Source organism: Mus caroli, chromosome X (assembly GCF_900094665.2).
Source record: "Mus caroli chromosome X, CAROLI_EIJ_v1.1, whole genome shotgun sequence".
Classification (NCBI taxonomy): domain Eukaryota; kingdom Metazoa; phylum Chordata; class Mammalia; order Rodentia; family Muridae; genus Mus; species Mus caroli.
The window spans coordinates 87993452-88011951 of record NC_034589.1 but is presented as its reverse complement, the minus strand read 5'-3'; the positions used below and the strand labels follow the sequence as shown (position 1 = coordinate 88011951).

The following is an 18500-nucleotide window of genomic DNA, read 5'->3' as shown; positions in this document are numbered from 1 at the left end:
ATGTTCTTTTGTGATTGGGTTGCCTCACTTAGGATGATATCAGCCAGATACATCCATTTGCCTAGGAATTTCATAAATTCATTCTTTTTAATAGCTGAGTAGTACTCCATTGTGTAAATGTACCACATTTTNTGTATCCATTCCTCTGTTGAGGGNCATCTGGGTTCTTTCCAGCTTCTGGCTATTATAAATAAGNCTGCTATGAACATAGTGGAGCATGTGTCCTTATTACCAGTTGGAACATCTTCTGGGTATATGCCCAGGAGATGAATTGCTGGATCCTCCGGTAGTACTATGTCCAATCTTCTGAGGAACCACCAGACTGANTTNCANAGTGGTNGNACNAGCTTGCAATCCCACCAGCAATGGAGGACTGTTCTTCTTTCTCCACATCCATGCCAGCATCTAATATCACCTGAATTTTTGATCTTAGCCATTTTGACTGGTGTGAGGTGGAATCTCGGGGTTGTTTTGATTTGCATTTCCCTGATGATTAAGGATGTTGAACATTTTTTCATTTGCTTCTCAGCCATTCGGTATTCCTCAGGTGAGAAATTTTTGTTTAGATCTGTACCTCATTTTTCAATAGGACTGTTTGGTTTTCTGGAGTCCAGCTTCTTGAGTTCTTTGTATATATTGGATATTAGTCCCCTATCTGATTTAGGATGGGTAAAGATCTTTTCCCAATCTGTTGGTGGCCTTTTTGTCTTATTGACAGTGTTCTTTGCCTTACAGAAGCTTTGCAATTTTATGAGGTCCCATTTTTAGGTTCTTGATCTTACAGCACAAGCCATTGCTGTTCTGTTCAGGAGATTTTCCCCTGTGCCCATATCTTTGAGGCTCTTCCCCACTTTCTCCTCTAAGTTTCAGTGTCTCTGGTTTTATGTGGAATTCCTTGATCCACTTAGACTTGAGCTTTGTACAAGGTTATAAGAATTCTGCTACAAGATAACCACCAGTGAAGCCAGCACCGTTTGTTGAAAATGCTGTCTTTTTTCTACTGGTTGGTTTTAGCTCCTTTGTTGAAGATCAAGTGATCATAGGTGTGTGGGTTCATTTCTGGGTCTTCAATTCTATTCCATTGATCTACCTGTCTGTCGCTGTACCAGTACCATGCAGTTTTTTTTTGTTTTTTTTTTTCACAGTTGCTCTGTAGTACAGCTTGAGGTTAAGGATGGTGATTCCCCGGAGGGTCTTTTATTGTTGAGAATCGTTTTTGCTATCCTAGGTTTTGCATTATTCCAGATGAATTTGAAAGTTGCTCTTTCTAACTCTGTGAAGATTTGAGTTGGAATTTTGATGGGGATTGCATTGAATCTGTAGATTGCTTTTGGCATGATCACTACTTTTACTATATTAATCCTGCCAATCCATGAGCATGGGAGATCTTTCCATATTCTGAAAATAAAATGGACATATTTCCATAGATGATCCATATGGCAATGTTAACATCACAAGTTGACACTACTTACATTTTAACACAAGTGGAAGCAGTTCGATGCTGTTGTTTAAAAAAAAAAAAAATAACCGTGTCCTAGCACTAATCAAGAGTCACAGGGCTCACCTCAGACTATGTTTTGTTTTGTTTAAAGCAAAATCCATACAGAGGGTTGGCCTTATTTTGTGGTCCCAAAAACAAATTCAAAATTCTATGACAAATAGGGGCTCCAATGAGCTATTTTAGAAATACTTTTGATTAGGTATAGTTATACAGAAAGTTGAGTTCATTTGAAATCATAATTCATCAGTGCTTGTTATGGTTTAATATTTCTGTATCAAATGGTGCTTGTCATGGTTTAATATTTCTGTAAAATGCATGTATTGAATTACTTGTTATCCAAGCATAGCAGGAGCTCCTTACCATTTATCATCAAGGACTTGAACTGTCTTCAATGTCTACTCTTTCTTAAATGTTCTCCACAAGCCTTTTTATAGTGATTTTTTTTTTTTTTTTGGCCATTGTCTATCTTAGTTGAAGTTTATAGTGATTTAAAGTTGCCCATTCCACTCCTGCCAAATGACACTGAAGAGAATGTTGGGGGACCCCCATGACCTAGTGAATGAAATGAAATGAAGCCTGTATCAAAAGTATGAAATCCACTGAAGGGAGAGCAAAATCAAGACAGCACCCCAGCTTCTAGTTCCTTGGAGACAGCATTGGTTCCCAAAATAGTCATCAAATGGGTCTTCAATGAAGTCAAATGCAAGTTTCCACAAAAAAAAAAAAAAAAAAAAATTCTGAAGACATCATCTGGGCTCTTGAATTTGAGCCCAAACTCCAATGGACTGTCAAAATGACTTTCACCTTTTCCTCCTCCACCACCTTTCTTTGCTATATTTGTCATAGATGACCTACTTTCATCCTATAACACTTTGTCTGCCTCAGCTATTTGTTTCAATTTCTGTTGTTTCTTCTTTATTTTCAAGATTTTTGTCTGGCTGCCATTTACATGCCCTTTTTTTGGTATGGTTTTTAATATCCCTGGGCAAGGCATTTCTCTGCATGCCCAGAACTTAATAGTAATCGACTATGTTTTAGCAAATTGTTGGAATAATCCTGATGTAGCAGTGGCTGGCGAGGGGAGAGGTCTCCTCCCAGCTCTGGCACAGCTGAGTTGTTGTCGTTGTTGTTGTTGATAGTAGCAGCATCTCCTGCTTTCTTCCCTTGTTTTTCTCCCTCACATTTAATTTTTAATTTGTGTTTCTTGCTGGCTATTTGGCAGAGAAGCTGATCTTTCCGTTTATTTAGTAGGATGCTTTGTATACCCAGAGCAGTGAGTAGGAATGTAACTTCTTAACAACAAAGGTTTTTCAGAATTTTGTTTATGTAGTTTCTCTTAGCTGGCAACTGTATCTTTTTCTTGTTGGTATCACAGCTAAATAGCCAGAATATTTTGAGAAAGCCTTAGCATCATGTTATCTGTAGGTATGCTTGTCTGTTTTTGTGTCTGGCCTTAGTATGCACAAAGTGCACTCTTCCAGGAAAAAAAAAAAGTGATGAGACCTGTTTATCTTTTCCTCCCATCAGTTGTTATGTTGATTGATCACATACTCAATGGAACTGGTAACAGGTTAAGAGAAATTAGTATAAGTACCAAAGTGGCTTATGATACAATGTCAAATTCAGACTTATAACAGAAACCTTGAGAAAGTTTATCTCATCCAGTTTTCTTAGTAATTATAACCTTCTCTTCCATATCTAACTAGTGACTGCAGTGCACCCAATGGGCTGGTAGATGATATAGTTCAACAGCTAACGGCTCTCTATAAAACTTGTGCAGCCTTGATTTCAAGGAACATGTCTTCACCATAGACCTTGAAAATGACTTTTCCCATTTACCAGATTAAATATGTTGGCATGATTGTGGTGTAGTCTCATTTCTGTTTGGAAGTTGCCAATAGAAGCAACTACACAAGGCCAGAAGAAAGGAGTTTAGACTATGTTTTTGGTTGGACCATCACTTTAGTTGGTAAAACAGCTGAACTGTCCTCCTTTTATTAGGTAGAGTGAAGTACAATATGTAAGATATGACTTTTAAGGAAAGACGAGCAAACTGATAAACGAATTCCCACACTAGGGAAAGCTTTGTGTTTTGAATTAAATGCCTGTTAAAGTGTCTAAAACTCAAGGACAGTGACTAAGCAGACACTTGGTTTTATATGGCTTTGCATTGACTAAAAGCATCTGAATTCCTCTTTCTATATTTGCAAACATGTGGACCTTAAGGAACAACTCATTTTGAAAACCAAAGTTTAATTTCGTTCTTTGATAATCTATCATGATTTCAGGCCATTCTCCCAGATGTTAATGTCTGGTCTACATCATGACTTGCCATTTGTTTTATAGCAAAAAAGGATGGGATATTTGGGTAGAAAAGTTAGAATTTGGTAATGTTAAAATTAGCCAGGTGTCTATTTTGGAAGTTTGGGGACCCTTTCTGCTTTTTGAGCTTCTACTCATGGCATCTTTATTTAATTGCTTATCTAATAAAGAATATGCTTGAAGCCAAATTTTGTATTTTATAAATGTTAATTTGTTTGTAAAATAGTTCTAAGCAATCTTTGTGGGCTCAAAATAAGCAGTGGTTGAAGAGAAAGATCTATTGTAGCTATCTTCTGCTGTTTAAAAGAAGTACTGTACCTTGGGCGATGGCTGTTAGTGACTGCAAGTAAGGAAACACAGCACAGGTAGATGCAGTTACATGTGACAGTGTGTTTGCCTGGTACTGAACATGAATTTTGTTTTCTTTTGTTTTTTGAGATACTTGTTCTCCTTTAAATGAAAATACATTAACCATAGAATCATACAGTATTCTTCACTGATCAAGTTAGGAAGAGGGCTTGTCAGGTTGTTGTGCTTTGCTAGGGAGAGTTGGGGAAGAGTGTTATGAAACTCTCCAGACATTGCCTTCTTTCCATTCAAATCTTTCACTAGCTTTGTCTTTGTCCTTTTAGGATACATTGCTACTCATTCTGAATGTTGTCAGGACTTTTACTTTAAAACAGCAGTGAAGTGAGTTAAATGAGAAACTTACAAGTGCACAGGGTTAGTTCCTTCCCTCTGTTAGAGCTAGTCTTTAAACAGTCTCTACATTTAGGGAAAATTTGTTTTTTTTTTTTTTTTAAAAAACCCAGTTTGCAAAAGCAGTGCCACTTCTGAGAGCTTTGGGGCAATCCTCTGGTATGTAATTGCTTTTACATCAGTCATAAGAGAGAGGCAAGAATGCGCTTTCCTTGAACTTAACAGTTTGGGCAATTTTCTATAATCCAGTAAATACAAATTGTAGCTTGATTATTCATCTATGTCTGTCAAGCAAATTTTAATGGATGAATGAATGAGTCAAATCTATGCATGGAAATATACAAATGTGCAAAATCTGGGTCTAATTACCAGGCTGCTGAATTTACACAAGGTCAGGTAAACAAGGCACCAATGTAATGATTATTAATTGTTAATAATGCCTTTGGGAAAACATTCACATTTTCCTTCTGAATACCTAACAGTTTGCCTTTCTAGTCATTTTAAACTCTCAAAATGTTAGCTGGTCTGAAAAAACAGAAACATTTTTGCCCTACTTTTCTCCTTTCCCTCTAATTCCTTACTAATTCTTTTTGAAATAACAGGTAAAATGTAATACATTTTTCAGACCTCTATTGAAAATCACAGTTTAATGTGATGGTGAGAGAATTAAGGGAGGTAACATACTCACACAGAAGAATGAAATAGCTGATATCTTTTGTCTCCACTGAAGGGAAGAGCACCCCTCCCATCCAACACCCTCTTTTCAAAACCTAGCCAGCCTTCTAAAACACAAAACCAAGGTGCTGAGAAAGAAAGGAAATCAAAGCAGGCCCCCTCCTATTTACCAGAGTAAGTCAACATTTGATTGTATCTTGATCTTCTATAAAATGAATGTTGGAAAAAGAATAATATTGATGAGTAGTTCCCTATCAAAATGTCCAAGGGGCGAAATAATTGAGGGAGTATTTGCAGAGGCTTTTCTTAGTTTAGTAACTCTTGATCACTGATCAGTTTGTAGCTGTGCTATCATTAATGTCTCTCTGTGTCTGGAAGGACACAGCTTTAATCCAAAAGTCATAAATTGTAGAACTAACATGTCATCTGTAGGTCACCCATGCGAAAACACCTCATCTAGAGAAACCTATCTTGCTGCCAGTGTGCTTTGGAAATCTTTGAATATTTTGCATTGACGGTAGTACTGGCAATCTCTTGCTGTGCTGTCTTCTCATCTTCCATGTTCAAAAGTTATGCTATATGGCTAATCTAAATACATTCTCTCTGTTCTAGGCTCTAATTCTGCTGTGCATCTGTGTTCACTGTTATAGTTGTGTATTTTTCCTTTATGCTTTTAAACAAAGGTAGCACACGTCAAATTTTTTTCCTGGATTTTGTTTCAGTTATGGTTGTTCGTTGTGGGTTAGAATATGCTGTATATAAATTAAAGTGACTTGCATAATTTTTAACCTTAGATTCCTAGGTAGCATCCTATCTGTTATGATAGAGCACTTTGAGAATATGCCACAATCTTTGTGCATCCTTGTGAGAGCTGTGGTAGTTTAATTTTATCTACCTAGAACTGTAGCACAAGTCCTTATTATGGCTCTGAGACATTGACTTATCCATCTTTTCTCCCCACACACTTTTCTTTGGAGCATTGTCAAATAACTATTCCTTTCATCAGAACTTATATTCTTTCGACTGCCGGAATTATCCTTGTCTGCTTGCCATCTCTGTAAATTATCCTTAGCCTTAATGACCTAAGGCCGTCCCAGCATGGTCCCCACACCTATAACCTATAACCCTATATTCAGAAGACTGAGACAGGATGGTTGACATGGATTGGAAGCCAGGCTGGGCCACATTGTAAATTCCAGACCAATCTCTAGGAAGCTTTTCCTAGACATCATACTTATGGAACGTTATTTTGTGTCCTGAATTTCTTCAGAAGTTTGACCATATAATATTTTTCTCTATTTCTCTAATATAGTATATCAAAGTTGTTGTTTTATTTTGCAAAATATTTTTTCACTATAATATTGAAGAATTCTGGAGAGCAGAAGAAAGAAAAAATATTTTTAAGCCACCATTCAAACACTTTATCACTTCTATGTACACAGTGCCATTTAACTCCTGCAGTACTCTTTATGGGGGTGCCTCATAAAGAAGGAATTGGAACCTTAGAGGAAGAAAATCAGTTGATGTTGTAATTTGTACAGCGGAAATGTAATTTGGGTCCCTTCTGATTCAAAGCCCATGTATTTTTTTTTTTTTGAAAGATAAAAAAACAAAAAAACCCAAAAAAACCCCACTTGTTTCATAAAGAAGTGACATTTTGCATCTTGGTCTATCCATTTATAGAAAGTTAAAAGAACAAAAGAGGTATTCAATTGTTGATTGAATTTGTGACTGTGGATGTCTGAATTGATTCTGCTTCTTTTCTTTTACCCATTTGCTATAAATGGTGTGAATTAGCAACAAAATAGCTGAAGTCTTAGTAAGGGCCCTCTCTATTCTCAGAGAGGTCGAACACATCAGAACATCAGCGGTTGACAGTTGTGTTCCAACCTTAAGACAGTGCTTGAAACAAATTCTTTTATCTGTTTAAATATTTTTTCTCATACTCGTCCTAGTATTCATTGATATTTTAAAATATCACTTTTCTTACTTGTTTACATTTCATTTTTAAAAACTAAATATCATTGTCAAAGCAAGAATAATCTGTTTCAGCCAGTGAACTAATAAAATGGCAATTTCAGAATGATGCATATTCTAGAGTATATATAAAATGTAAGGAGTCTTTTTTCCCTCTCTTTGAGTGCTTCATGAATAAACCAGGGTGCTCGCTAAAAATGCATATTCTAACTGACTTCCATTTCGAACCTATTGCTGAGTTGTTAATTTGTCTATAGGTAAGGGAAAGCTGGCATTGCATCTTATAGAATAAGATTAACTGAGCTTTATGGGATATGTTTATTCTCAAATAATAGATATAAAGATTAGAAGTAAGAATGTCTAACCAAAGAATGAAAAGAATTTCAGATTGATGGTCACAGGCAATGTTATTGAGTTTTGGGCTGACAAAAATATGATCCATTTAGGTATTTAAGGTTTCTTCTTAACAACTTTTGTGCATATTGATAAGTTCAGCACATTTTGCAAGCATTTACTAATGCCATAATGCATTCCCCATATCTTCCATCTTAATTTTTTTACGTTATTGATTGAAGATTCAATTGAGAAATGTGTTTAGAACCCTGCTTTCTGTGGTAATCATAGAAGTCAGTGGGAAGACAAGAAAATTGCATTGAAAGAAATTGTGTGCGTTTTTGTTTTGTGTTTCAGCATAGATTATCTCTGCCAAAATAATAGCTGTCATTTTGTTCTTGTTCTATTAGTGGCCTGTAGCTTGCTGCTACTCCTTTGCCTGAGTTTTGCTTCTGACCACTGGCTATTACCAGCAGCAAGAAGACCTTTTTAATTGAATGTCTAGGTTTGCATGATTCTATCCAAGTGTCACTGGAATTTGATCCATTTCAAATTAGAGAGTCCTTAGTTACGGCCTTTCACCCCAACATAACAGCCCTTTAACATTTAGAGACTTTGAAACTTGACTTCTGTTTAGAATTTCATATCATGCCCATCTGGGAAGGGGGTGGTGGTGGATGGAAAATGTATACGCTGAGCCTATAGGACTTCCTGTGGTGCTTATTAATCCTTTATGGATCATTTGAAATGTTTCTAGTTTATTTAAGCTTTGCTGCTTGTATCAGATTGTTCTATGAAAAAAGAGAAAGTGATCATGCTTTGAATTTTTAAAAATGATCTCACTTTCAAGCAAAAGCACTTTTATGCTCCATTAAAGTTGAATTTGCCAAACTCTTACGTCGCATTAACACAAGCTTTACTGGATAGGTAAACGTGTTGTTCAAAGGCTGACTTGAACTTTACCAAACTGCATATTAAGATTTTTTTCTTTATGCTTTTTATTTCTTAAGTTATTTTAAAATGGACTTGTTAAAATAGATTATTCCAAATATGTTGCTCCAATGATAGAATAATTTTTGTGTGATTTGCAGTATTGATGTAGATTGTTAGCTAATTATTTGAATATGAAACTAAAGAAAAATACCCTAAGCCATTAATTTAGTGTTTTCATAGTTTATATAGCATCAGTTTCAGTAAATTTGATTTTGTTTCTTGAATTTGTACAAGTGGCTTAATTTAGAACAAACATTTTTAACTCAGGTTTATCATATATCTTTGAAAGCTTGGGTTTTTGTGTGTGTGTGTGTGTGTGTGTGTGTGTGTGTGTGTGTGTGTATTTGAGTAGATTATTAGGCAATAAAATGACTACCCTTTCCTTTCTTTCAAGTTAGTGGATAGTTTAAATAAGTCCAGGAAACCTTTCTCTTTTGTACTAATTATAGTGAGGTTTTAAAATTGTATTTATTTCATGAAGAGTTTTAACTTAGAAATAGTCTTTGACTATATCTCCTCTTGACCTGGAGTTCTTCAGAGTTCTAGTCTGATTTGTTCCATGCTCCTTGCCTACCTTGGATTAGCATAAGGACCTCATCTTTCTTTTGCATCTCTTTAGTCTTGAGCTTTAATGTAGTCTTCAGAAAGACTATGCTAGTTTTCTACTTGAAATGTCTTTCTCTGTTTTTAAATACACAAAACCTTTATAATGTATGGGATTTGATTTTTATAATAAACACATTCATGACCTTTTTTAAAAGAAGTGATTTACTGTAATATTTGTAGTGAACTTGAAAGTTGTTTTAATGGAAACAAAATATAATTTAATATAAAGCTAAATCTTTTTCAGTTCTTAGATTCCACATTTTTGGAGTTGAGTCATTGGGCCTTTTATTAACAAGGAAGGTACATTTTCAAGAAATTGTTTCTTTAAGGCAAACAGAAAATTATAAGCACAGAGAGAAAGGGGAACCTTTTATCTGCTTTGTGAAGGGAGAAATCTAAGCAGGTACATGAAAGACTTAGCAAGTTATTTTAACGTTAGCTTTTCATTTCTAGTGATCGATGGTACCTTGTTAGTAAGAAACTGTATTAAGTTTGACTTCTAATATAAAAATCTTCACTGAATTCATTTTTCACTAATTCACTTTCTTTTTATCTCCTAGTGTTTCCATGACCTTTCAGAAATGTGGAGTTTCATATTTTGTACTATACAAAAGCTACCCCTTAGGTTGCATTGAATAACACAACAAAGTTGAATTATGGCATAATGGTAGTTCTCTGTGGCATTTCCAGTTGAAACATACTTTTTGTTTGCTAAGTTCATAAGTGAAGCGTTTTTAATGTTGTTCATGTTAGGGAAAAGGTTAAATGAATAATGCTGAGCTCCTTTTAATGGCCAAATGAGAGGACTTGTCTTGGTTGTTCGTTGGAAAGCTGTGGTGTATCTTCATTCCTACGTCGTCATAGAAGAGGTGCTAGGTTGCTCTGCAACTTTCAGATAGAACTTTTATCAAACATACTTCATAAACTGCTCAAGTCATGAGAAGATTCTGTGTCACTTTATAGTGACATTAAAAAATATTTCAGAATTTGAAACTTGGGACATGATATCACTTCTCAAAGCCATAAACTTTGAGAAGCCCTGAGAAGAGGCAAGAGAGCAATGATTTGAGTTCTTTGTTCTAGTAGGAAGCCTAGTAACTCCCAGGAAACGGAATGATTGGGATTAAAAAACTTTTAGCATTATCTTTCTAAAAATATACTACTACCTTAGCTTTAACTTTCATTATCCAATAGGCCATATGTGCTGGATAAATATTCAATATTTAATTGATGTAATCATCACTGAGTTTTGTTATGAAGGGACATGAGAAGGATAGTCACTGTTATCTACCAGTAGTCAATCTGATTAAAATGTGCATGCAGATGCATGCATGCCTTAGAGAAGGAGAGAAGATGAGTTTGTGTATACGGGAATTGTACTTGTTTGCACAAGTACCTGAAGGCAACGTAAGACTTACATACCGTGCTCATTATTATTCTATAAAAGAGTCAGGACTCTATTCATGGGAATATACCCAGGGACTCAGAGAGTGAAGAGTTTGCTCCAAAGCAGTATGCTGACTTTTTTCTTTTACCTGTATCTTGTAAGGAGGGTTGGATACAGTGAAGAAAGGCAGTGATGGCTTTGGACCTCTTACCTCTCATAGCCTGAATGAAACTGAAGAGTGGCCATCTGAATTACTCTTAATATCACAGAGCTTAACTTCATCAAGAAAAAAAATTTCCAGCCCTTGTAGTTGTTTCTCAGAGACTCTCCTAGGCCATAGAAGCTCAAAGCTCAGTGAACCTGTCAGGGTCTAAGAAGTTGGCTGGTGACTTTCTGATTTCTTCTCTATCTTCAAACCTCCCCGCTTTTATTCTAGTGTGTTCAAACCTTTTCCTCTTGAAGTCATGTTCAATTTCTTACACTCCAGGTCTCAAAGTGATTCCTCCCAATGGAACAGTTCAAGTTGTGCTTTAATGTAGACCTTCCTAGTGTGTTTGAACCTATATGACTTCAAAAGGAAGAGGTTCAAACACCTCAAGAAGGGTTGATTAGGTAAAGACTTCTCTGTTTTTAGGAAATTAGTGGCCTACTCCAGTCTCATTTTCTGCTTTCCCAGAGGTATACTCAGTGACAGTGCTAAAAGAAGAAAGTCAAATTCTTTAGTTTTATTATATAAAACTAAAGAGAATCTTCTTCAAGAAGCATTCCTTAAGCTTCAGAGTCAAATCAGAAGTGGGCAGTAAGTTAGCAACTAAACTCTCATGTCTAAACCATTTCCACACTTAAGTGAAGCATTCCAGCCTTGCTGTAAATGAGCAAAATATGAAGCAGGTTCTAGCAAGGTCAAAGCATCTGGGGAGGTAAATTAGTATTCTTTGAATTTGTTTCAGTTACATATGAACACATCCTAAAATGGAATTTATATTTCTTCCAATTTAGGAATTGAAAAAGAATATAAATTTAAAATTCTATTTAATCTTTGGTTTTGAGAGTTGTAGCATATTGAACACAATGTCAGGATGTATCAATTGAGCTTATTTATAATTGTGCTTATGCATAACACATTTGCCCATCATTCTAGCCCTCTTCCTTAACCTGGTTTCTGTGTTTCACAGCTTGGTAGAGTATGCCATGTAGTTTGATTTCCTTTGACAGGTAGAGATTCAGTAGTCTAAAGAGCTCTTACTACTAAGCCTTTTTTATATGAAAGGCTTATTCATCATGAGCTTTGAAAAACTTCATAAAACCGATTGCTGGGTATCATACCCACAGAACCTGATGCCACATCTAGGGTAAGACTGTATAATAGGCATCTATAACATTTATATTTATGTGGTCTTTATGTGGTATTTATGGGTTGTATATTAAGATACACTGCTATACACATTCATCCCATTATAGTATCATATAGAGTAGTTTTACTAACCTAAAAATCTTTGCTTCACCGATTTGAAAGCACTTTGAAAATGTTGTTAAATGGTAAGTGCAATAATATGATAGTCTGACTTAATGACAGTTGGGTAATGAGATTATTTTGTGCTTGACAAGGTAGTGTACATCTGTAATTTCAGCACTGAGACAGGAGGTTTACAAATTGGACGCCAGCTTGAGCTATGCAGTAAGTTTTAATACAGTCTAGGGTGCTATGGTAAAATAACAATATGTTGTAAAACTAGAGATTTTTTTTCCCTTAAGCAAACCTTAATAACCATTACTATATAGTCTGTTGTAGTACTAGTCTGTCTGAAAGAAGTATATGGATTCCCCGAACTGAGACCACTCCTATGCCACATTATATTGTACTATTTCACTATATTTTCAGACTGAGTTAAAGAGGTGTGATTGAATAACAAAGCTGAATTTACATTCAATCCATATTAAGCCTAGAAGCTCTTTAGAGTACTTAATCTCTAACTGTCAAATGAAATATTTTAGTCATGAGTTAGCCATTTAATGTCTGAATTCAGCAGCAAGTTTATTTTAGGCACTTTGATACAAAGATAAAGATACAGGCTCTGTAATGATCTTAATCAAATTACCTTTTCTCAGCACAGAGATCCATCTATGAATTAACTCATGGGTCTACAACTGAAGATTCTTGTGAAATTGGTTGGAGGGGCACCCCAGTAGAAATAGTGATCAATAGTATTGAGTTGTCAAAGAGCTAACTGTCATAAGAACAAGAAATATATTTTAAAAATTGGAAGGGCAAGAAAAACGGCATTACTTGTAGATTGCTATAAACTTGGAAAACCCAGTGAAATTTATCATAAAAGACAAAAATTATTAAGAATGATATTTTAAAAATTAATTACATATCAGTAGCTTTTGAGCTATACAATTACCAATTAGAAAGTGTAACAAGAAATTTAATGTATACAAATGACAGTGAATATGAGATATGAAAGAATATATTTAAATGCTAAATGTAGAGAAAACTTTAAAATATAGAAAGACAGAAAAAACATCTTAGAAAAATTTAAAAATACATTCTTAGTTATATCACAGTTTTTGTATACTTTTTTCAAAATTTAAACAATGAAAAGATTTATAAAAACTACCATAGTAGTATAGGGTGATTATTTTTGCCCCATGAGTATTTAATGATTTGAATAGAATTGCTATAGAAGAATTCAGAAATAAATCCAAAATTGAAATTAGTAGTTTATAATAGGATGATTTATACCAGTAGATAAGAATCATCTGAAAAATGTATAGCTGAATGTTCTCCTTCCTCCTTCAGGGCAGAGAAGGACACCTTAAAGGTGTACTAACCTTGGGAAGTCTTTTTCAAAGCAGATGATTGTGTAGAATAGTTTCAGGATCACAGTAGATTTCTCCTAGATTTCCAGCTCATCACTTGCATATCCTCACAACATCTGTTATAGTGGAATGCCCATCATGAGTATGTGAATGTATGAATGTGTGGACATTGGCTCAGTGTTCATAGTTACCTTACAGCTCATTCTTGGTGTTATACATTGTATGTAAGCAAATATACAGTAGCAAGTGTCAATTGTAGTATCATAGAGTAGTTTGACACCTCTAAAAATCCTCTGTGCTCTACTTGAGAACACTTTGAAACAATAAAAATTTCAGACTCCAAAAAGAGAGGAAAACATTAGTAAATGTGACTATAAATTTAAAAGAATTTATATTGACTGCAAATATGGCTCAGTGATTAAGAACACTGGATGTCTAGAGAACTTAGGTTCTAGAGATCCCAGTACTCACATGGCACCTCCTAACTGTAACTGTAATTCCAGGAGATCTGATGCCCTCCACTGGTTTTCACAGCACTAGACACAGAGATACATGCAGCAAAATACTCCTATATACATAAAATCATCAGTAATAGATTTCTGTTTTGCATTTATGTATACACACATGCATGCCATAAAAAAAATTATGAGCAATAAACAATGCACTAATAAACAGAGCTGGACTACTTTCATATATAAAGTATTCCTTTTCTATTCACGAAGCTGTGAGGTTAAATAAACCATTCCCAATTTGAAAATTAAAGTCCCCTTTCAATTCAGGGCGAAAAAGGAGAACCACCTAGTAGGGAAAACTAGGCCGAAGTCAGGCAACTGCAACTCGTGGGCAAATCTGTGTGCATTTATAGTTTACAAAGCAGGCTTTACAGCAATGTATATAACACTCTTGTAATGATCTCTTTTTTTACTTTTTCTCTTTTGAGATAGGGTCCCATGCACCCCCCAGTTTATGCAGGTCCTGGGTATCGAACTATTGGCTTCTTGGATAGTACTCTATCCATTGAGCTATGTTTCTAGTCCCCATTTATGTTTTTTTTTTCTTTTTTTAAAATCAAGAATTGTTAATGTATGCTAATATATGTGTATATATACTTTTTAAACTTAGTACAATATATTCAAATTATTTCAGACTATAATGCATATTTAAAAATATCAGGAAGCTGTAGTTTTACCCTTGCATCACATCAGAGTTTGGAGCAGCCACATTACAAGTGCTCAAGAGCTGCATGCAGCTCTAATGTCTGATGTATTGAGCGTCATGTTAGAAAGTGTAAAGAAAAGAACATTGGACTGGAAGTTCAGTCCACACACTAGGCATTAGTACAAGGAATTTATTTTTAGGAGGTTTTATTTTCCTTAGGTGTAAAGAATTGGGGTAGAGCTCTGAAGTCTCCTCCACCTTTAAAATTTAGGGCTAAAATACATGATTTCATGCTACCTGTCAAAAATGTTAATTGTGGTCACTTCTTATATACACTGTATTTTAAAACCCTCCTCTAAAATACTTTTATTCTTAGAGGAGAGCATTTCATATTTTAGAGACATATTTAGAGGATGTATTTAGAGTATGTCTTTGTTGCTTTCTTCAAATTGCTACTAAGCTACACACTTGGTATAAAGCATTTAGAATCAGTCTATTCTATTGGTAGAATTAAGACTGATTTGAGGCTTTGCTAAATCAGACACTGTCTGGAGAACTTGAGAGTTAGAATAGCCACATAAGCAGTATGTAGAGAGGGAAAAAAAGTAAATATTGAATGAGAAAGAAATTGAGAGAGACTATTCCGAAGTATAATTCTGTTAATAAAGTGCATTGTTCAGAAAATCATCTTAAACAGCAGAGAGAAGATGAGAGTAATGCAGAGCAGTGATTCTCAATCCTGACTGCATAGTAGCATCGCTCGTGGATTGTTGTTGTTTTTTTAATAAAAACAAAATAGAACAAAACAAAAAACCAGTACCCATTCTAAAAGGCACTGGTGATTCTAAAAGTAAGGTTCCAAATCAGCAACAGCAGTAACATCTGGAGACCTGTTAAAGATGCTGATTCTCAGGCCCCAGCCCAGCCCTCAATCAGAAGCCCTGGAGATGGTGCCCAGCCACCTGTGCTAATGCTCCTTTGGAGATTTTAGTGTGCAGCCAGAGTTTCAAATTGAAGAGCAAGAATTTGGGGATAGTATATCAGGCAGGTTTCCTGTTAATTGCAAGCTACCATCCTATAGGGGTCATGGGGAAGTGAACTGAAGAAGAAATGTAGTCCATCTGCTAGTTATTTCTAATTTCTGATTTAGGGTTTTGAGTAATTTATTAAAGTTATAGGAGGCTAGCTTTCATCATGCCTTTTAGACCTAAACAAACCAATGTCAAGAAAGGAAAAATAGAAACTTTGGAAAAGGAACTATTAAGGTTGGGAAGAAGGCAGGTATATTAGGTAATTATTACAAGTAAAGGGATTCTGGACAGATTATAAAGTGTTTTATTTTTACCTATATGTTTCTTAAAGGACTTAAGTGTTATAGGGATTTTATGCCTAGTTTATCATCTTTCCATTTTATTTGATCAAAAAATTACAAAAGGCTTGTTTGCCCCTTTTGTCATTTGATATTAAAGGGAACATTTTCTCTTACCATTTAGACTTTTGATGTAGGGTGCATTTTATAGAGATACCATGCATTTGTAACTAGTCAAGAATGTAAAATACATATTATCAAAATATCGAAAGATGTCCCCTGCCTGAAAAGGTTGTAATGTGTGCCATCGTTTTGATTTCTACTCCAAAAAAAAAAAAAAAGATTAATTACAGTACCTCTAATTTCCAAGGCATATTCTGAAGAATGTTACATTGTGATTTCTCCAAGCTAAATCTTAGGTGTGTGGAGATTTTTCAGCCTTGACAAAATAAGAATAGACCCATTATAGTATCCTATTCATTTGATTTTTCAAAAGTTAGGGGAAATATGCAGATCTTTTCAGAGCCTCTCATTTGGTTCCTCCTCATTAGGAGGCAGCAGATGAAGGAAAGCGAGCTGGGCTGTGTTCAGAATGCGTCTGCAGCTGCTTATCTCTAGAGAGCTCGGCAGTGGGACTTCTGCAAGCCCTTGCTCTGTGTATTTCTTTTCTTGTCCCTGAATACTACATTTTGCAGGAGAAAGTCAGTGTTTATAATTTACAAAAAATGGGGGCATTATAGTAGAATGTGTGCCTCTTAGGAAAAACCCCTGCTTCTTTACTATAAAAATCAAAGCTGCCTCTCACATCTGACTTGAAAACATTCTGATCTAACTTTTACAGTCACATTTATTAGTGAAAAGATAACGCTATATGAAAAACTGCTTATCTACTGAAAATGCTATTTTGATTTTTGCATTAATTCCTGAGTAGTCAGTTTATATTTTAGATTGTTTTGTGAATTGGGATTTCTGTGAGTATAAAGTGGTTTTCAAACCATTGGTGATATTGCTGAACATCTTCCATAAATAGCAAACACACACATTTCAACAGCTTGTTTTGGACAGTACCGCAGTTGATAATTTCTTTACAAGAAAATGTATGTTCTTTATTATTAACATCATTTTCCCATCTTATGTTCTGGCATTTAAATTATGAAACTTCATCTCGGCATGTAGACTTACTTACCTTGTGTTGTCAAGAGGACAGAAGCGGCTTTTCTGCAAAGCTAAATAGTTTTTACTTTATTGTCTGCTACGAAACAGCTGCTGAAACCAGAAAAATGCCATCTCATCATTGGGCCTGGGGTGTCCAAAAGAGGCAGGAAAACAAATGACTGTAGCTCCCTGTCTGCCCTGGCACTTTCCTCCTTTTTCTCGTTTTCATTGCCGTGAAGAGCAGGAGAACAATATTCTGCAATTAAGGATTCCATTAAATTGAAGAAAAGAGCAAATGGGGGATGTTTGTTCTCCAAGCTGAAAAAATTTGTCTGGGGTGGGGGGGGACAGTGGTAGTGGTATAGAGAGAGGTGGGTGGAGAGACGAAGTCAGGGCTGTTTGTTGAATATACTGTTAAGGACTGTTACCATCCTAATTAATCAAGTTAGAAATTACAGCTGTAGTCGGTTTCCCCCCAATTCTTGTTATCAATTTTCTTCTCTTTTGAGACAAAGCAAATATAAATTTTGTGTTCATTTGTCATTCGTTCTTTGACTTCAGCATCTCTGAAAATAACAATGTAGCACAAAAGCCCAGTATTTACCTAGTTGTAATGTGGGTTGCCATGGTGTTTTGCAAATTATTGCAATTATGTTCACCATGCGAGTCGCCCTTGGTAACTGGCGAAAAAACTGATAATCCTGTTTTGAACAAAAGGTCAAATTGCTGAATAGAAAGTCTTGATTAACTAAAAGATGTACAAAGTGGAATTATTTCCTACCATTCAGAAATAGTTCTTGATCGGGTTTGGGGGAGGGGGTGAGTAAGTACATCTGATTACTGAAGTACAAAGCATTGAAAGGATGTTGTCTTGAGCCTTTCATGTAGTCTTAATGGTGGCTTTTTTGTCAAATTTACCCATTTGCGGCATTGAAAGAGGCAGCTGCATTTAAGCTGGAGAGACGGTGCTTTTTCAAGAGTTCAGTGCATGGAAAGTTCTCAGCAGTATCTGCAGTTTACTAGTAGCCCCTGGTCTATTAAAACTGATGTGCCGCATTTGAGCCCATTGCTCTCAGTACTTGTGAACCCCTCTGGCTGATGATCTAATAAAGTGCTCTTACTGGACAATCTCTGATCAGCTACTTTAAAAAGGAGGCTGGGGGAGGGGTGGGTTAGAAGAAGCCTCACAGGCAGTCAGTCCTGGTACTAGCCAGAAGAGAGGAAGAAAGTAGCTAAACCGAAAGGGTCCTCAGTATACTGAGGTATTTGCCATGGCTTTTGAGTTTCTGTGCCCCTCTGAGATCACATCCCCCCACCTTCTTCAGAAGAAATCTTTATTTCAGTTAAGATTGGAAGAGGGATTAGGAATGCCTTTTTTGAAATACTGGAATCCACCTTGATAAATGTTTTTTAGATTGTGGGTATCCAAAGTTTCCCATGTTACAGCCAAAGGTCACATGGGTTTCATCTCTTTTGAATGTCATAGAGCATCTGTGGGACGTGAATTTGGAGGGAGGGATTCTTTTTCTGCAGTGACCACCTGAAAACTCAGTTCTCAAAAC

General features: G+C 35.7%; 1 protein-coding gene and 1 pseudogene across 1 annotated transcript in view; one reads left to right on the top strand and one right to left on the bottom strand.

The window, feature by feature from the left end:
* The window catches only part of Pola1 (DNA polymerase alpha 1, catalytic subunit), a 407398-nt gene that overhangs the window by 263985 nt on the left and 124913 nt on the right, over positions 1 to 18500 (top strand). The gene's annotated exons all lie outside the window — the stretch shown is intronic.
* Positions 1827 to 17822, bottom strand: LOC110287017 (annotated as a pseudogene).